This window comes from Macaca thibetana, chromosome 1, assembly GCF_024542745.1.
Source record: "Macaca thibetana thibetana isolate TM-01 chromosome 1, ASM2454274v1, whole genome shotgun sequence".
In the NCBI taxonomy this organism is placed as follows: domain Eukaryota; kingdom Metazoa; phylum Chordata; class Mammalia; order Primates; family Cercopithecidae; genus Macaca; species Macaca thibetana.
In genome coordinates this window covers 198,159,103-198,180,112 of record NC_065578.1, presented here as the reverse complement: position 1 = coordinate 198,180,112, position 21,010 = coordinate 198,159,103, and the positions used below count along the sequence as shown (strand labels likewise).

At 43.2% G+C, this 21,010-nt stretch overlaps 1 protein-coding gene across 4 annotated transcripts in view; it reads left to right on the top strand.

Annotated features, from left to right (window-relative positions):
* Positions 1-21,010, top strand: part of MGST3 (microsomal glutathione S-transferase 3) — a 1,219,025-nt gene that overhangs the window by 425,511 nt on the left and 772,504 nt on the right. The window contains exon 1 of one of the 4 annotated variants that reach the window (XM_050768840.1): positions 18,646-18,656. The exons of the other annotated variants lie outside the window; for them this stretch is intronic. The gene's annotated coding sequence lies outside the window, so the exon portion shown is untranslated. Of the gene's footprint in view, positions 1-18,645; positions 18,657-21,010 lie in introns of those variants that run through there. 4 annotated transcript variants of the gene reach the window in all.

The window sequence follows — 21,010 nt, the reverse complement described above, 5'->3', positions numbered from 1 at the left end:
ACACACACACACACACACACACACACACTGTGGCTGACTTCAAATCTGAGTTTCTGAAACCACAACTTTCATGAGAGCCATCTTGCAATTCTGTAGTAGGGGTCTCAAGCCCCACTAATGTTTCCTTTATGGATCTTGTATTTCAGTTAAAGAAAGGGGAAGGGAGAATTTGGGGTGACTATGCAGTGTGACCCACTTATGCCTAGTACAGGCAATCTAAAGGCCCAAATGAATAAATAAATGAAGAATTGCAAAGCAAACAGTGGAAGGGATATTCAGGCCTGCTAGACATCCCAGAATCTCGTCTTAAGAAAATTTAGAATTCTTCAAACAAATCACAAACTTGGTGCTGAGAAGGGAAGTAGGCAAAGTTGGTCTTGGACAAAACTATGCTGTTATTGAAGTTTGTCTTCATATATGCCATTTACTTTCTTTGAATTCTTGTTCTCTCCAAGTGCTTTTTTTCTAGGCTTCTGATGACCAAAGTGCTCGAGATTCTACTTTAGGGAGAAAGGAACTATAAAATACTTGAATGTGTAAAATCTTCTAATGCTAGTCTTTGGGTTATTTGCAAGTCTGCCAGACTGACCTAACCTCTGTTTAAGGCTAGGGGTTTCCAGCTTCTTACCAATCAATACAAGGAGCAATAGCTGAATGAAATCAAGAAATCATTTTTATTAATGACAGAAGGGATACCTGGTTGTTCTCCAAATGAAGGGCTCTGGTAAACTTTCTTAGAGAATAGAGCAAGCTCCCATCTCTTACCTCAAATCTAAGTGAAAGGGCCTTCTGTACGGACTGGCCTGGATCATTCTCCAGATACATCTATGGGGATAGACCAGTGGCCCCTGGAGAGCCCTGAATTCCTGCATAGCCATATGGACCGGGAGCTCAAGCAGGGCCCTCTGCATTTGGTTCCAGAGAACAAGAGACTGTGACTGCATCAATTGCATTAACCATTTATCCTCTGCACCCAAGTTTATTCCAGTCAAGTCACTGCATCTTGACCTTCAGTGACATAAAACCAGCCTTTCACTCGTAAGTCTGCAGTCCTAGCTCTCTGCACATCACTGCTTTATTCAGATTGTCTAGACTCCCTCTTTGGAACTTTCTATGCATTGCCAATACCCTCTCTATGCAAATAGCAAAATCTCTGCCGAAAAGTTTGTGAGTCCTCTTGGCCCCTCTTGCTGGGGGTTGTTACTTGGGACATCATGAACATTGAAAAGCTATCTGTAAACCAGCTTTGCATTTCTTCAACAAGCAAGCGTGTGCTGGCCACCTCCTATGTGTCAGGCACTGCTCTGTACCCCAGGCAAATCTTCTGCTAGGACTGCCACTGGAAATGCTGGCTCAGTGTGATGCAAGATTAAACAAAACACAACCCAAATCTCTGGGTCCTTGGTCAGGAATACAACTGTATTCACCAATTTACAAGCTTGGACAAGAATTTAAAATTATGATGTCCATTAACAAAGTCAGGAAGAAATAGAATTAGGCTGGGCTTATGGGAACAGATGTGGATTAAAATTTTAAAAGTTCTTACAACTGGATGACTTGGAGCTAATCCCATCAAGGGATGGAACTATAGGAAGCCCAAGAAAGCTGCTCAAGAAATGTTATGACCTAATTATTTCAAATCATCTAGCTTCAAGGAGAGGTGGAAGGATGCTAGGCAGGAATCCCTCACACCTAGAAGCAATGGTGATGTTGATTTAAAACCTTCTCAAGTCTGGATTATAGTTACTTCACCTTCCACCAAGTCATGTAGGTATATAATTCCAAACAATTCAATCAATACTTATTGGCAGCTGAATGCTGGGAATACACTAGTGTATGATCACTAAGATGAGTTAGCAATTGCTTTCTTTAAAAAATGTATGTAGATTTAGGTTTCTCTGTAGAGGAAAAGAAATACTGTTAAAATTATAGAAAATGAATATTCTGAATTCTGAGGGGGCTTTATTAATCTTTTCTCCTTTTTACTAGGCTCAAGTAAAAATTATTGGCACCAGCCAGACTGGTCTTCTTATAGCATCCTTAGAAATTCCAAATTTATTTCTTTCTTTTTGCCTTTTTACCTTTGCTTATGATGCCATGATGTCAGCCACCTAGAATGATGGTCCTTAACACACTCAGACCCACTCACATACTCCTTCCTCCAGCAGGTGTCCATGTCTTCTATGAAACCTTTCTCCTTCCTGAAGTTATCGCCTCTCCACTGAGCTCCTCTAGTGTGTCTTTGGTACTGCCTTGAATTGTCTTTCAATATCTTGGCTTCCCATATAAATTGTTAGAACTCAAGGATCAGATCTCCCTCACACACAGAACAAAGCACCTCATAACACACTTAGTACTTGCTCAGACAAGAGAGGGAGGAAGGAATGAAGGCAAAAAAGAAGAGAGAGAAAGGGAATAAAACAGTGAAGGAGAGCGCAGATGGGGAAAAGACAGGAAAATACAGAGAGAAGGGGTGTGAGGTTTGGGATAGAGGAGTAGCATGTAGGAGGAGGTGGAAAGGGCAAAAGAGGAGAGAAACATTGAAGGAACAAAAAAGAGGAAAGGGAATACAGAAGAGAGGATAAGATTTTAAAGGAGAAATGTTAAAAGAGAGGAGGGAAGAGCGGGAGAGATTGAAGCCATTCACGTAAGGCATGTCAGGCATGAGAGACATGTTGCCTCCTTTCTCCCTAAAGGGAGATCTTAGCATCTCAGGAGTAAGAAGTTAAAAAGGGGGCACTAATAGAGAATGAGGCCTCAAGGTGATGACACAGCAGGTATGAGGACAAACTTCCGTGGCGTGCCCTTGCAGTTTTAAGAGCAGTGCTGCTTACCTCACTTCTAAATATCAAGTTTGTGATTTATTTAAAGATCCGAATTCTTCTTGAGATGATGACCTGGGTTGTCTAACAAACCTGAATATTCCTGCCAGTGTTTGGTTAGAACATAGTGTTATTTTAAACTATCCATTTATTTATTCCTTCACTTAGCAAATATTGAAAAAGTACCTCCCCACCACTCCACCGTGTGCCAGGCACTAAACTAGGTAATAAGGAAACAACTTTGACCAAATTGTCTGTTGTCAGGGATCTTAGGTGCCAGCAGAAGAGGAAACCAACAAGAAACAAAATAAATGAGTGAACTAAATGGTGTGTTAGAAGTGACAAGTGCTAAGGGAAAGAGGTAAGAAAGGAGGGTAGAAGTTTTGGAGTAAATCAAGATAGGGTGGTCCAGGGAATTGACTAAAAAGGTGATTTTGAGCAAGCTGCAGAAGGAGAAAGAGAGTAAACCATTAGGTTATCTGAGAAGAGTATTCCAGGCAGAGAATAGCTCATGCAAAGGCCCTGGGGCAGGAACACACGTGGTAAGTTTGAGGAATTGGAAGGAGCCCAAGGTGGCTGGATCAGAGAAAGTGAGGGGAAGACTATCAGATGATGTGGTCAAAAAATTAATGGTGAAAGGGAGGGGCAGATTACACAGGGCCTCTTGTCGGGTTTAGTAACAACTTTGGCTATTCTTTTGAGTGAACCTGAAGGCCTTGGAATGTTTGGGATAGAGGAGTATCGTGATATGACTTAAGTTTTAAGAGTGTGACTCTGGCAGCAGCGCTGTGAATAGACCACAGGGAAGAAGGTTTGGAAACAGGAAAACCAGTGAGGAGGCAATTGCAGTATTTGGGGCAGAAGTTGATGGTGTGAGGACCCAGAGAAAATCCTGGACTAAGCAAAATTCATTTGCCTTCATTAGACCTTCCTTTGCACACACAGTTCTCCTGCCTGGAATGACTGTCTTCCTGCTAGAACACCTTCCCGGGTTTCAAGGCTCAGTGCCAATGCCACCCATTCCCAAGTTCCCCCCAAGGATTATTGCTTCCACAGCACCCTATTTATCCCTCTCTCGTGGCACTCATCCTATTGTGTTGCAATTACTCATTTACCTTTCTGGCTCTCTTCCGAACCAAGAACACTTTGATTTCAGCTTAGTTCAAACATTGATAGTAAGTGGGAGTAAAGTAAGATGTTATCCCAATTACCATCTCATATAGGAGAAGACTGAACAACTGCCCCCACATTTGGTTCATAGTTGTCAGATTAATACGTGCACAGAGATTTACCGGAAGCCAAACCACCATGGGCTGGAGATATGGTGTTCTTCTTTGCAATGCTGTTTAATGTGTCATAGTATAGGGCTTCATCTGCTGCTCCCACGGCTCCGCTTGGCTCCTTCCAGCCAACACCGTTGCCAATAGATGCTACAGTGTTGAGAGCTAAGGATCTTGTGAAAGTGAGTGAGGGAGACCCTGTGGAAGATTCCAGGAAGCAGGGAGTGCAAGATGATTAAAGGTAGTTGTGGATGTATTTATTTTTTTTCTGTCGTGTTGGTTGTTGATGCAAAGCTGTCTCCCTGGAGTCTCTAGTGACATTTGTTACTTGACTTTCCAGTCCTTAAACAGAAATTCTGTCCTTTTCATTGAATTGCTCCTCTTTTGCTAATGTTCTGTCTTCCCCAAGTCCCAGACAGAGCATTTGACATTTGTTATTGGTACAAGAGCATCATTTGCTGAGTGTGATCAAAAAAAAGTTTCCCCAAAGGGGGGAAATGAATGATTATCTCAGATCTCCTCACCCTTCTTCTCTTTCTTCAGACACAACAGCAATCCACAGCCATGCTGGGCCCTGGCAGGGAGCTGCCCTAATCGGTTCTACATTGTAGGTTCGTGGAGATCTGTTGTAATAATTGCAGACGACTTAGCAGAGGGCAAGGGGTGACAGGTCGCGGATTCACAGGACTTGCTGAGGTGGGGATTCAGTGATGTTCATTTCTTAAAGTCCCTAGCTAGGGAAAGGTATTGTTCCACTAATCAACAAATGTTTCCCAAGAGCCTACTGTGAACCAGGCATTGTTCTGAGTGCCAGGGATGACGAGCAAAAATAAAAATATCCAGTTCCTACTCTCAGGATGTTTACTGTCTAGTGGGGGTATCTAATATCAGTCAAGTATTCACTTAGGTAAGTGTAAATCTGCAACTCCGATATGTACTATGAAAAAAGATATGTGATCCTATGAGAGTCTATAGCAAAGAGAATTGAATTTGTCAACGGGGTCAACAATGTCTTCTTGAGAAGTTGCCTCTCAAGCTATAAACTGACAAATTAGTTAAGTATGGACAGAAAGAGAGTCCTAGGCAGAAGGCAGAATAGGTACAAAGGTTGTGCTGGAGGAGGGAATCTGGCAGATACCAGTACCTGAGTGCAGATCAGAGACAGCAAGGAATGGTCCCCAAGGAAGATGAGGAAGACAGGAAGGTCGAGAAGGAAGGGCCGCATGGGGTGGCATGTTTTCACCCATCTTTCATGCCCCAGAGCACCTGCACAGAGTAGTTCTCAGTAAGGAGCACAGGCTCTGATAGAATAGTGGTTTCATTCATTCATCTTCCCAGCACTTACTTACTGAGTAGCATCTTTGTCTTGAAAAGCAGGGACAGTGAGAGGAATAGTTCCCATGTTCTTCCCTCATGAGCTCTCAGTCTGGTAAGCTGTGAAATAGAAAAGTGACCCTAAGTGGTATTATCAAGTTTTGTTTAATTGCCACGGGCAGGGTGACTCAAGTGTGGTGAGTTGTGGAGGGGCCAGGGAAAACTTGGAAGGGGAGGGAAGGTGTGGGTCACTGTCGCTGGCGGGAGTAAGTTTAGAATCCATCCTTTCTCCATTATTAACCCCAGGATCTGTTAGTTTCCCGCACCTCCCTCCTCTCCCAGGCCCTAGCCCTTCAGCCTCCAGTGCCATTCAGTGTAAATCTTTCTTGGAGAGTTGTTTCTCCTTGTGGTCATACAGTAACAGGCTACTAAACCTGCCTGTGGGGTGAATTATGAGCTGGTCCCTGGAGCCCCAGCCTCTGTTGCCCGCAGAATGAATTGTGGCGCTCCAGGCTGCTGGGCTTTTTATTTATTTATTTGTTTGCTTTAGCATATTTTAATCTGATCATTAAATTGCAATCTGCCACCCATCCCCAACCCCAACTGTCTTCAGATGGAACAGATTTTTCATAGGTAATGATACCTATAAACTTCAGGGATGGCAGCCACCAGAGCAAACTGGGGGAGGGAAGGGTGAGGGGTTGCAAGAACATCTTCCACCTGGCTGGACCTTGGCTGTCCTGCTATTGCCCTGCATCAGCCTGACCTATCCCAGGGCAGCTAGAATGGCCGAGTTCCCCTTGGCAGTACCAGTGGCCTTTTCCCACCTAAGAAACGTATGCTCAGAAGGCAGAAGTGAGCCTCTGCACTTTGTCCCTGCATGCATAAGATCATCCCTGCTCCACATTGTGCCAGGCAGTAAAGGTGTCACACAACCTGCCTTTGTGGTGTTGCATGGGGAGAGATCTGCAATGATAAATCAAAGGCAAAGAGGATGCCAGATGGTGCCATGGAGCTCGTGTTCCCGAGGTCATCCGTCTGATCTAGTGCTGCTCTGCACTGGAGGGATTGCCACCTGATGGCAGGGTCACGACCCCACAGACAGTGACAGTCATCATGGTTATAATATTGGCACCACCAATTTGTCTAGCATTTTATAAGGTGTACTGACACATTCCTCTGGAGCTTCAGAACAATCCTGCGGTTGCAAAAGGGCAGGTGTCCTGATTCCCATTCTGCAGGTGATGAAACTGAGACAAGGGGACTAAGGAGTAAATTGCCCAAGGAAGTATCTGGCTCATAGCTGGTTCTCATTAAATGTGTGTTTAATGAATGGATCCGTTTATGCTGCCCTAAGGCGTTCTCAAAGGAACATCTCAAGGTTTGCTTCTAGAATCACATTCAGAGAAAAGTTAGGATTGAGATCCTGAGAGCCTGCAGCTTCCACCTGAACCAGCTGGATAAGAAATCACCACCAATTTCCTCTTAATTAATTTGTGCGCATGCCAGAGTGCTTGACACTGGAAAAGGTGCTTTGAAGGTATGGATGCATAGTGGGCAGGAAAAGTTATGTCTGCATGTTGTCATGCTTACCATGGACCAGGCACAGTTCTACGAGTTTTGCATATACTCATTAGTTCTCTCAACAGCTCTAAGTGGTGCTATTATTATAATATTCATTACAAACGAAGAAACTGAAGCACAGAGAGGCTCATCCACTTTCCAAAAGGTGCTAAGATACAAAGCGCAGAAGCTGAGAATTTGGCTTCAGAGTCGGAACTGTTGACTGCTTTGCCACACCACCTCATACTTCATTTTTTTTCCAGAATGTGCACATTCCTGCTCTACGTATCTGTTGTCCTAAACGTCGCACTGCCAGAATCCAGGTACAGGTGAAATGACAGAAAGGGTTCTTGCCTCAGTGTGGAAATGGGGGCTCAGGAAAGGATAGGGAAAGGGGTAATAGCAGACATCTTTGCTGCGTTAAACTACTCAGACATTTCAAAGAAATAAACTGTCAATGCCATAAGTCCCTGCAGTTTCTGTAGCCTCAGGATATGGACCCAAGACACACAGTTACCTCAATTCTTTCAGGAGAAGGGGGTGTGCAATCTGGAGATAAAACTCAGGACTCTAAGTTTCCAGTTCATACACGAGCCACCAGATCATGGCGCTTGAAAACTTGTACTATTGTTTTAAATCTATGTTTTAAAACCAGTAAAGCAAAAAATATATTCTTATTCATTATTCTGTAACTGATTTGGCAACAATGATCAAATTGCATCTCAGTGAAGGAGTAGGACTTACATAAACTTGGGTGAAGCAGATGACGCAGTAATCTACTCACACACTGGATATCTTCACGCTTGTAGCTCTTCAGCTGCCAGTGGGCAACCTGCAGAAGAGGCTGTGGTCCCAGTTCAGCCTATTGCCTAGGATTTCTCCATGTTACCCAGCCATGGAGTCACAGGAAGCACAGGAAATGTCACCAGATACCAGAATACTTGGTGACAACATAGCACAGCAACAGACAACCTGTGACCCAAAGCCACTGTGCCAAGAAGCCGTCCTTGAATGACATTCCCTATTGATAATCTTACCTGGTTTACGAGCTGTTCACAGAGATATCATGCTGATCCTGACTTTACAATTATAGACGCTCCCTTATTCTAACCAGAAGTGTAGGCACTAACCCTTACCTGGCTCCAGTCAGAATAACTGTAACCATGACCTAGATGCTAATTCACAATTGGTGGCTGATGGATGAGTTGTTAATTATTTTATTATTCATCTACTTTAATGTTCCCAAATTGAGCCAGATAACTATGCTTTGAAGAATCATTCCCTGGCTAAACCTTTAAGAAGTAAATCTAATTTTAAAATAAATTATATGGCATCTGATATTCAGAAGGGACCTTGAAAGTCCCCTGACCCATTTCTCCTCTTTCTAAGCTGAACAGAACCCTATGCCACCCAATCTATGGGACCTGACTTCTGACACACTGGCTACTGATGGTTTTCAGCAAAAGAAACTCTTTCATTGAAAACATAGATTTCCAAGAAACCCTCTAGAGAGACTGGATTAAAGAGAAGGAGGACAGCGTCAGAAAAAGAGTCCACAGTGGAGATTAGAAAATTTATGAGACAATGTGACACAGAGAAAGGGCATAAGCCTGGTACCCAGAGAAGCTCTAGGTTTTAAATCTTTGTTCTGCTGCTTAGGAACTGGGAGGTCTTGAGCAAGTTATTCAGACCCCTCTGAGCCTTCTGAGGCTTCTTCATCAGTAGAGCAGGAATCTCTGGGATGCCAGGATTCATGAGATACTATATTCAAAAGACACAGCACATGCCCGACACACAGCAGCTGTTGCATCCATCTCATTTCCCTTTGTGCTTTCCCGGCATCCTACCTTTGGCTTCACACTCAGGTCAGGCTATAAAATTGGGCTACACAGACTACAGCTCAGAGACCACGCAGAAAAAAGAAAGCCCTGTTGGGGACAAAGTGCCTCAAGGTATTGAGGAGAAAGCTGCCATTTGTGATTTGAAAATTCACGTGCAGGTGCCCAAGGCAAGCGGCCCCAGAGCCAGAGTGGGCCTCTCCGGTCCGTCTGTAACGTTGAGCATCCCATCTCAAATGGTGGCCTAAAAACTTGCCCTCTCTGTCTCAATACACCTTTCCCATTAGCTTGGAGGGTACACGAAACATTTGCAGAAAGAATAATAAATAAACCCCAGAATCAGCCGGATACCCAGGAAGAAAGGGAAGCGGGGGAGGAGTCAGACGAGGTTTCAGTCACTGCTTACCAACTGTTTCATATCCCCCATGGATTTCTTGTCAATGATTATTCAATCTCAGGCCTGACCTTTCTATTCTAAATAACACTGCAATATCAGCGCGGCCCAGCCCGCAGCTTTTGCAGGAAATTAACTGTATCTGGCTCTCACAGGAGACCCAAGAAATCCCTTCAGTAACAGCCCAGACTGGTTTACAGAAAAAAAGACCCAGCATTATCTTCTTTTCATACACTCCTCCTAATACCCGTCTAAATATCACAGAGCTCCCAGCTGTTTAATTCTAATAAATACTCATCTATTCTCAAAACAGACAAATGTTAGGTCTCAGGTGGGCCCCAGCATTTCATGTGGGAAGAAGAAGAGAATATGGAGAAAGAGAAAGAATAGAGCGGCTCACTGCTAGCTTTAAATTTCCATCCGTGCACAATACCAGGCTAAGAAAATGGCTAATGGTTTCCAGCTGAGCCACAGCCAGAGGTGACTTCCGAGGGGGGCCATTTTTTCTAGCCAGTGTCCACTCCGAGATAGCCTGTCTTCCCTCAGTGCAGCTCCATGCAGTAGGAAGGAATTGGAGGACCTCTGACCGTGCTGTGCATCTAGACAGCTAGTGGGCCTGGAGGAGCAGGGGGAGCTGACAGTTAATGGTCAGCTGTTGGGACTTCTCCCTGCTCTGCGTTGGTGTTTGGACCTGAGTCCAGAAGCTTACCTCATCTACAGGGACCCTACATGGAGAACAGGAAAAGTAGAGAGAGAAAGGCCTCCCATGACCTCTGCAACCTGGTTTATTTGCAAATAGCATGGTTCAAGGGATGGGTGAGACAAAAGAAAGAATCCTCTGCCATTTTCACTTGGGAAATGCCTGGATTTGGATAACGAGCATGAAGAAAATCTTTGTCCTCTGTCTCCCTGGTCCCTAAAGAGCTCTCGCTTTCTTTAAACGTACACAGTGACGAGGACTCAATGAGAGGCTTTTATGGAAGATCTGGGCTTGTCCACAGAGGCTTCTAGTGGTCTGTGAGCCCGGCGTCTTCCACCAGGTAATGCTCTGGTGGGATATGGTTCAGATTCTTTAAGTCCCTCTAAAAGCCAGCTACAACTATTGTGATTCAGATGGCTCTGGGATGGCGAGACATTTCACATCTAGAGCAGCTACTGATTCTAATTGTCCTGAGCCTGAACTTTGTTTCCTCATCTGAGTCAGTGGTTCTCCAAGCAGGTTAAAGGCCCATTGCTGGCAGGAGAGGAGGGTTCTCCCAGCCTTTGGCAGATGGACCTCTGACAGTTTCAATTGTGTTTTTTCTGTCTCTGCCATGAATTAATAATGAGCTTTTATTTTAACAAAACCTAAACATCACCTCAGTGATGCCACGCTGCAATCAGCCCAGGACTGTCCATTCGGTTACTAAGGTTTATTTAGAACACTGTGCAATGGTCTATGGCCATAGCACCCCGAACATGCCCGATCTCGTCAGAACACTGTGCAACGGTGACAATGGTGGTCACGATGACTTTACTCCATGGAAAAACCTGAAGGCCACAATTCTAAGTCCAAAGTTAAAACCCCAGGAGATCCATCTGCCTGTTTCTGCTCTGCTAGTCAATAAGCCTGGATAAGCTCCCAGGCCAGGGTGAGGCAGGTTAACTTCCCATATTTGGCTCCACATGGCTCTGGCAGCTTTCTAGAAGAGACCTGAGGACAAAATATGGCTACATATCCAGCCATTGGTTCACGTATCCCTGAATCTCACACTAAAGCTTCTGGGCTGCGGGTTTCATCCTAGCCAGCACTGCTGTCACTCATTTAATGAGAGTTTCTCGGGCACCTTCTGTGAGCCAGGCTGGATTCTAAGCATCAGGGGTAGAGAACTCAAGTAGACCAAGTAATCCCTGCCCTCAGAGAGCACACTTTACATTAGAGGAAAGGACATGAACAAGATAAATAGATAAAATGTGTAGAATATTAGGGATAGGTGCTAAAGAAAAAAATCAGCAGAGAAGAAAGAGGTGAAAGTTTGGCTAGAGCAGGCAGTGGGACATGTAATTTTAGTCAGTTCGGCCTCACTAAGAAGGTGACATTTGAATAAGACCTAAAGGAGGTGAGGCCCCCTTGGAATTTGGGGCAGAAGCAATCCAGGCAGAGTATACAGCACATTCAAAGGGCCTGGGGTGGGACCATGCCTGGCATTTCAAGGAACGGCATGGAGACCAGCAAGGCTGGAGCAGAGAGAACAGGAGGGAGAACAGCTGGTGCAGTCACTAAGAGGTCCCTTAGGTCACTGCCGGGGCCACGAATTCTACTCAGAAAGACCGGAGGAAAGCTCAGGAGGGTTTAAGTAGAGGAGCACTTATTTAGGACTCAGGAGACCTAGACCCTGATCTTTACTAGCTACTTACAAGCTCTATGATCAAGTAACTTTAATTATTCTCATTCTACAATCACTTTTTCTCTATTGACTTTATTTATTTATTTAGAGATGAAGTCTTGCTCTGTCCCCCAGGCTGGAGTGCAATGGCACGATCTTAGCTCACTGTATCCTCTGCCTCCTGGGTTCAAGCAATTCTCTTGTCTCAGCCTTCCGAGTAGCTAGGATTATAGGCACGTGCCACCATGCCCAGCTAATTTTTGTACTTTTAGTAGAGACAGGGTTTCGACATGTTGGCCAGGCTGGTCTTGAACTCCTGACCTCAGGTGATCTGCCCGCCTCGGCCTCCCAAAGTGCTGGGATTACAGGTGTGAGCCACTGCACCAGGCCTCTGTTGACTTTAGTTTCATCGCCTTTAACATGAGGAGTTTGTGCTTTTGAATTCTGACATTTCTGTAGCTCTAACATTCTATTATTCGAGCCAAACAAATCTAAAAGTAAATCAAATATATCATCTGTTAGTGTCAAAAGGACACATTTCCACATCCTTCCTTGTTCAGGGTTCCTCTGGACAGAGCTCCAGTGGGAGGTCATGGGGCATCACTCGCCATCTCCCTCAAAGTTGCGGGGACAGATCAGAGGTGTGAAACTCATCTACTCCTCTACGGGAGTCTTAAATCCCACCCCCACTCCCTTTTCGCACCTGTCAACGAGATCAAGCTGATTACCTAAAACACTCTAGTTGTATAATCATTATTTCATCCTATTTAATTGAGCCCCTATGACATACCCTGCCTTATTAAAAAGTCAACCAAAGACAGAGAAGCATCAGACAGGTTCCCCATCCTTGCAGAGTTGATGATCTTGTCACATAACATCTTGTTTAGTCTGAAATTAGAAAAAGGTACTCAATAGGATTCACCTAAGTAAGGGTACAAAAATTGTAAACAGCAGGTGCTTAATGAGAGGTATGCACAGTGTGTGCTGCAGGGGCTCAGAGAATAGAGTGCTTTCAGAGGGCAGAGGGACTGGGGAGACCTCTGAGGGATGTAGGGAAAGAGCCAGGCCTTGGAAGCTAGGTAGGATTTTAATGGGTATATATTACTGCCTCCAATTTATTGGCCCAATAAAGCAGGCATTACATGGTGGGAAAATAAATGTAAAGCAGGTTGACAGTTTAATGTGCATATGCACACAGGCACAAGCAGCTGCTGATCTGGGTTTTCATGAACCGATCAAAATCATTTTTCTACAGATTTCATGGCACCTCATTTTAGGGCATCCTAGTGACCCTGCCCCCATCATGGACAGGTGGGATGGAGTCTTGGAGGAAAGATCAGGTCTGGAGATTAGCATTTCCCAGAGCTTTGCTTGGAGCTCTCAAGATATCTGCTGTTTTGCCAAATCTGCATCCCCTGGGAACCTGTGAGGAGCCTGTGAGGATAACTTGTACCCAAAGAGTGGTGAAGGTGGCCAAAGAACCTTCCACTCTTATATTTGTCATCGAGGTCCCAAACCTTGGAGTTGGAAGGAACCCTGCTCTCAGGAAGAAGGGACCACTCTCCTTCTTGCTGCTCTACTGCACAACATTCTCTATCACAGCACACATAAGGATTTTTTTGTGCATTTGTTTGTTTAAAAGAACACACCGAACTCAAAGTTTCCCTTTACAAGGATACAGCATCTTCCTCATCTCTGTGTCCCCTACTAGAAGATAATATGTGTTCAATAAATATTGAAAGAAATAATACTCGAGCTCAGTTCATCTGAACCTTTTTGGGGTGGAATTTCAGGTCCCATAAAGGATCTGAAGAAGGCTATGGACCTTCTCCCCAGTGAAAAATGCACTTATTCGTATACTTACAAGATTTTAACAGATGATTTGTGGGGCACTTAGGTTACAGACTGAGCCCTGCTTTAAGAGCATAGTAATCACTGTACAAAATTCTTCACAGGCAATCCTGCAGCCTTGGCCTGGACCATTCCAGTGATGGGGAGTTCACTCCCTCTCCATGTGTGGACAGCATTCATGGTTAGAGGTATCTTCTTTATATATTGGATAGCAACCTCCCTTTCTGTAACCCGCATCTATAGTCCCTGTTCTCTTCTTAAACAGAAAGGAGCTGGAAATTTTCCATCACAAGGGATCTAATCCATCATGCACAAATGTTTGTAGACACATGTCCTGAGCCTCCTTGGGCTTCTCTTTCCTCAGCTGTGTTTTGCTCTGATGGGCTTTATGTCTTCTCCCTATCCTGATTCTGTGTATTCAGAACAAAAGCATGGGTTATCAACACCCCTACTAAAGTGTGGTACCCAGAGAGAAGCAGAGGAGCTGGGCATTATTTTCCTCTTTGTTCCAGACAAGGCACTTGCCTTTATGCCGCCTAAGACTGGATTTCACTGCATTTGCTTTTTGGCAGCCACCTCACACCATTGGCCTATAATGGGCAAGGAGTCCTATAATGCTCCCAAGGCTTTTTTCAGGTGTGCTGTTGATAAGCCCTGTCTCCCCACTGGGCATTTGTGCAGCTTACTGTTCAGATCTAATTGCAGTACTTTTACATTTATCCTTCTTAAGTGCCATCCTATTAGATTTGGTCCTTGAGTCCAGCCTGGTGAGACCTTTTTGGATCCTGATTTTGTCATTTAACGTATTAGCTCATTACTCGCAGACAATGTGTTTACTATGCAGCAAAGAGCTACCACTGTTGGAGTATTTCTCCAACAGACATTGGCTTTACACAGAATATTTCATTGTACTTTCACTCCAGCTCTACGAAGAAGGTGTTATAATCCTCATTTTATATTTATGAAAACTGTGACATAGAAAGTTTAGGTAACTTAGGCAAGGACACACAACAAGTACGGAGTCGAGACAGGATTTGAACCCAACTCTGTCTGACTCTGAAGGTCTCGTTCATAGCCACCCTACCATGCTGCCTTTATCCAAGTCATTCATATTTTGATCAGGAGAGGACAGGATCAGAGCCTTAGGGCAAAAACACTTGAGGGCTTCAGGCGGAGAGGGTTGATTCGTTCAATATGATTCCTTCTCTCTGTTTGGCATGTTACTTTCACGTTACTCACCATGATCCTAAGAACTAGAAGAGGGCATTGGTTCACTGTTTTAAAGAAACACAGTTATAGTAATTCCCTGCTGTTCCCTGAGCCCCCTTACCAAGTAGTAAATAATGCGAATGTGGCATGACTTGTTTTTCGTCAATTCATGCTGGCCTCTGGAAATCCCAGCTTGTCTTACTACATGCTCTGAAGCCCTTGTTTAAAGAGCTGGGTCTAGACCCTTGCCCAAGAATATTGCTGAGCCTTCTTAGTTTTCTTATACGGTAGCTGGGAGATGGGGGGCAGGGGTAGGGGTTGGTGGTGACACCTTATTTCACCAGGCCTCTAAACACAGCATCAAAGGAAAGCCAGAGATACCTTTCTTGATATTCTCTCAACCACCACACATGTCTTTTCTAGTTAATTATAGATCAATCTGCTGTAAATTTACACAAAGCATTATTGAACACACTTTAAAATTCTAGCAAGTGTGACCTCAAACTATAGACTTTCATTTACATATGTGACTCTCGGAGCCAGTGTCCAATGACAACCTTATACATAAGCCTTACAATAACAGCTTTGAAAAAAATTACAGGAGTAAATACATTTTTACTAGCTTTTAATTTCAAAAATCCTAATTAAGTTTTGTAGTAGTTTATTTTGTGGAGATACATTTGACCCAAGAGTACTGAGGAATCCAGAAAGAAAAAGAAAAGAAAAGAAAAAGACGGATGAAGGGAGAGGAGAGGGTACACACCTTTTGTTCTGATTGTTGACTTGAAAACAAAGACCTTCACAGGTGAGCAGCTGATAAGGAGGCTGCATCTTCTAGAATTGTGAGGTGTGTAAGGTTCAAGGAGTTATTCTCTCTTGGGTATTTCACTTGAGCTGATCTTCACCCTATAGAATATAACTTGATATAAGAACTTGGGGACCATCATAGCCAGGGATTAGGCCCTCTCAATGTGCAGTTCTGTTTTCCCCATCTGCCAACGGGACTTCACTTCCCCATTTCTCTCTGCTGTGAGATCCTCTGTCTTCGTAGATATTTTATGTAAGCATATGTATTAGATCATGTATGTTATGATATTATTTAACTATATGCATTGTTGTATATTCTGTAATATTAAGTATAAATGTTTTACATGCACATACATTCTTACTGCATAATTTTGTTTGTTTGTTTCTCTTTGTTTGTTTTTGAGACAGAGTCTTACTTCATCACCCAGGCTGGAGTGTAGTGGCGAGATCCTGGCTCACTGCAATCTCACCTCCTGGGTTCAAGCGATTCGCATGCCTCAGCCTCCCGAGTAGCCGGAATTCAGGCATGCATCACCACGCCCGGCTAATTTTTGTATTTTTAGTAAAGACGGGTTTTCGCCATGTTGGTCTGGCTGGTCTCGAACTCCTGACCTCAAGTGATCTGCCTGCCTTGGCCTCCCAAATTGCTGGGATTACAGGCGTGAGCCACTGTGCCCGGCTTTACCATGTAATTTTTGCACATCAATCCACACTCACTATCATCTTCCTACTGCATGTTTTAATGGAGGTGGAATTGTTACAGATCATTGTAGGCAGGAAAATGGGGGACCCATTTGGGGAAAAAGCAAGGAGCTTTTTCCTCAAAACCTTCCTCCACTGCAAAACCCCCTAGCAGGTAGACTAAAGACATAAAATTCATATGGAGTCTCATTCTGTATAGATTCATAGAATGGAAGAAACACAATGAATTTTGAAAGAATCAAAGCTGCCTCCCCTCAGTGTGCTGGTGAAAAATCTGCAGTCCAGAGACACTTGCCTTAGTGACAGGGCTGAATGTAGAGTTCATGCTGCCAGACCTCTGACGTGAATTAGGACTGAAAATCAAAGTTTATCAGGGAGTTACACCTGTGAAGGAAAAAAGCAAAGGAAGCACGACTGGGCTGGGAAGCTGTCAAACAGGGATACAGACGTGAGTGAGCCCCAGAACAAAAATTACATTATCTTATTTATTTTATATTATTTTTGAGAGACAGGGTCTCACTCTGTTGCCCAGGTTAGAGTGCAGTGGCATGATCATAGTTCACTGCAATCTTGACCTCTTGGGCTCAAGAGATCCTCCCACTTCAGCCTCCCTTGTAGCTGGGACTTACAGGTGTGTGCCACCATGCCCAGCTAATTATTGTATTTTTTGTAGAGATAGGGTCTCAGTTGCCCAGGCTAGTCTCAAACTCCTGGGCTCAAGTGATCCCTCTGCCTCAGCTTCCCAAAGTACTGGAATTACTGGGGCAAGCCACAATGCCGGGGTAAAAATCACCCTTTAGATGAGTCCCACCTTGGGCAAAAATGGCCAAACCCTTGAACCACCACCAGGCTCAGTCGCTGCTTGAGGTGGACCTTAAGAGAGCTAGCAGGCAGGGGCTACCAGCCAACCACACTCCTCTGAGCTGGGCAACCAGCCCTTTCTTGAAGGGACATGTGAAGGGCACATTTGCATGATTTCCATGTCTGTCCCAGAACTGGAATGTAATCTTATATTGGTTCTATGTAAGTTCTAGAGAGGGATTATTTTTGTGACTTTATAATAAAAGTAATGCTTATTTTTATTCATTGTAAAGCAAAAAAGTATTGTCTCAATAGATATGTCTCAACAGTATTGTCTCAATAGATATGTCTCAATAGTATTGTCTCAATAGATATGTTGCAAAATCCAAAAAATAAATGTATACGTATATATATTTGGTATATATATGTGTGTGTATATATATACACATATACATATACACTAAATGGTTTTTTATTAAAATATTTTATGGCAGGCATTTGGAAATGGCCTAAGGTATCACCAGAGTGGAGGTCAGCGAACCCAGAGCAACCCCTTGAATTTTCCATTAGTGAGTAGTTAGATGAGGTAATAAATAAATTATTATTAAGCACTTTGCAAATAGAGTGTTATGTAAATGCTAAATAATCATAATAATATAGTAGTATGCTGATCTTGATAAACGGGTCGGCTTCTATGTCATTTAAAATGGATGGCGCAGCAGTGTCTGTGAAGATGAATGAGGTTCGCATTCACAAAGCTGGGTAACAGCACAGTCTCCTCTGCTAGGAGGCCGGGCCTCCTGGCTCGTTGTTGCTGCATTCTCTTCCCCTCATTTCTCGGTGGGACAATTAGCAGAGGAGAGGGATTCCGGCCAGCTTGAAGAGGGTAGTAAAAAGGCTCCTATGCAGGGATATTGAAAGGAGACTTAGGTGAGTGCATAGGGATCTGCATTTCTGAGAAGTCAGGGCTAATCTATAAGTGGGCGGGAGGCAGAGAATTAACGTTTACTGAGCGCCTCCTGTGACCCAGACACTGTGCTCAGTGCTCTGTGTTTATTATCTCATTTATCCTCCAGGTCAGCACATTAAGGTAATAGAAGAGTGGAATAAAGCCGAATGCATTACTAATTTCTGTAGAAGAGCAGAAGGCCTTACCCTAGAGCTGTAGCTGCTGTTTTCCTCTTTGCATTCTGGAGTGAGATCTGGAAGAGGGAATGAGAGAAAGCCTGACCCAGTGATTTATCACAGCCCCCAAATGCTGGGACCTTTTAGGACGCACAGCTGTATGATGAAAAGAGTCACATCTTCCTCTGGGGCTACACCCAATAACTGCTTCTCCCCGCCCCCTGCCACGCACCTAATTCACCCTGGACATGGCAGCCCCGCAGAGCCTCGTTCAGCCCTTTCTTTCACCTTAACAACATCTAGCGAACAATGATAGAGGAAGTACCATGTACTGAATACTCCATAATGGCTTTATGTACATTATCTCATTTAATTCTGTGATAACCCTGTGAAGTCAGTTGTTGTTGTTTTTTGTTTTTTTTTTTCCTTTAAGGTTCTCATTTTAGATGGAAACACTGAATTTTGTCAAGTAACTTGCCAAAAGTCACACAACTGGTTCAAGGGGGAGGTGAGAGAGCCAGGTTGGTCCACTCAGGTCAAAATCCTCCTTATACCTGAGGATTATAGCCAAGTGATGGGGGGGGGGGGAACCCAAACCAAACAAGCAAAATCCAAATCTTCCTGATACTTGATACGTTATTCTTAATAATGATTAAACCCTTTGTTTAACGTGCCAGATTTTGAGGGTATAAAAGTAGCTCAAGGCTGGGCACAGTGGCTCACACCTGTAATCCCAGCACTTTCGGAGGCCGAGGCGAGCAGATCACTTGAGGTCAGGAATTCAAGACCAGCCTGGCCAACATGGTGAAACCCCCTCTCTACTAAAAATATGAAAATTGACCAGGCATGGTGGTGCATGCCTGTAATCCCAGCTACTCAGGAGGCTGAGGCAAGAGAATCACTTGAACCCAGTAGACAGAGGTTACAGTGAGCCGAGATCACACCACTGCACTCCAACTTGGGCATTGAAATGAGACCCTGTCTCAAAAAAAAAAGTAGCTCAAGTGTTTATTCATTATTAAACATATTATGCTCAACTTTACTGAACATAATGACATATAATAAACTGTACATTTGAAGTATACAATTTGGTAAGTTTTGACATACGTATACACCAGTGACACCATCACCACAACCAAGATAATGAACATATTCATCACATCCAAAAGTTTGCTTCTTTGTAATCCATTCTTCCTACCTCTTCTTGCCTCATCTTCTCCCCAGTCAACCACTGATGGGTTTTCTCTCACTATAGTTAGCTTGCATTTTCTTGAGTTTTATATAAGTGGAGTCCTGCAATGTATACTCTTTCTTGTCTGGCTGCTTTCACTCAATGTAATTATTTTGAGATTCATCCAACGTTGTATTTTTTCTTTGTTTTATTTAGAGACATGAATACTTTGAGTACTCAATATGCATTTTATTTAATTTTAGCTTTGGACTCAGTTTAGAGTTCAAATTTCAGTTCTGTCATTTGTTATCTGTGTGCCAAATGGCAAGTTTCTTAATCTGTGTGAGGCTTAGTTTTTTTCATCCATGAATTGAGTATAATGAAAACTACATTATAGGGTTACTGTGAGGATTAGATGAAATAATATAGGTAAACTGCATAGCACAGCCTCTATTCATGGTAAGCATTTGATTTTGCTATTAAAATAATTTTTTTAAATAAAAATATATTGTTCACCAAAATTCCTTTGATGTCTCCTAGATCCTCAATATCAGGTTAATAAAACAATAGCCTGCCTATATTGTGCCAAGTAGAATACTTAATGTGGCATATGAATTAGTTCTTTTAATATTTGCAAGAAGATTGTAAAGTATGCAGTCACATTATAATCCCTTATTACAGATGATGAAACTGAGATAGGTAGTAGAATCAGGAATTGAACTGAGGCAGTCTGGCTCAAAACTGTCATTTCCATTATGACCTGGCTACATTTCAATATGCAATGACATCGCCCACTAGCCCTAGGGTTTTAGGGGAATTTCTATAGGAAAAAAAAAATCTAGATATGAAGACCATGACAGTAGTTAAGTAAAAGTTAGAGAAATGGGTAAAAAACAAAATTATCATTGGAACACCAATTATTATCAAGGAATACCAAATATTTTAAATGTGTTATAGGAATATGTAGGAAATTTGAATTTATAAAATGTAATGCACACCTGATTTTACGGTTAACTATGAGAGAGTCAAAGACAAGGAATCTTTGAAGAAGAAATTATGGCAACCAGAGCATAATCTATCTTTCTGGAAGCGTGGGAGAAACTTCAGTGTTCTTTGTATGAGCCTGAGGTTTTAGAGCAGACCCAAAAGGTAAGCCCACCACTGAGGCTGCACAGTCTCAGCTAAGCAAACTGTACTCATCCCAAATTTGGGGATTAGCTGTCAATTTAGAGCCCATTGGAATAGCTGTTACAACAGAATGGAAAAATTCAGCTATACCTTTGGTTGTCTTCAGTATAGTAATTGGTATTCACTAAAGATTTGAAATTTAGTGGAACAGAGGGAGAAAATTTTTAATTCAGTTCAGGTGAACAAACATTTATTTGCCTGATTGGCACAGAATTCGCCTTTGAGAAACACCTGCTTGGAGCTGGGGGCTAGGGAATGAAAGAGATAAATAAAATAATTTCAGTGGTGAGAAAGGCCTGGATTCGAAAGATATTTGGAAGGCAAAATCAATGGACTCAGTGGCTACCTGCAAGTAGGCATGAAGGGAAGGTTGGGGTTCTGGCCTTGGTAAATGTGAGCAACCGCTAAAAACAGAGGATTCTGTAAATGTAGGTGAGGAGGGCAATTTCTGTCATCTTGGGTTTGATGTGTAACAGAAGATCTAGGTGGAAACCTCCAACAGGCAGTTGTGTTTCTAGACAACTGAGCCCAGGAATGAGGTCAGAGTTGAAGATCAGCGTATAGGATACCGTTGAAGTT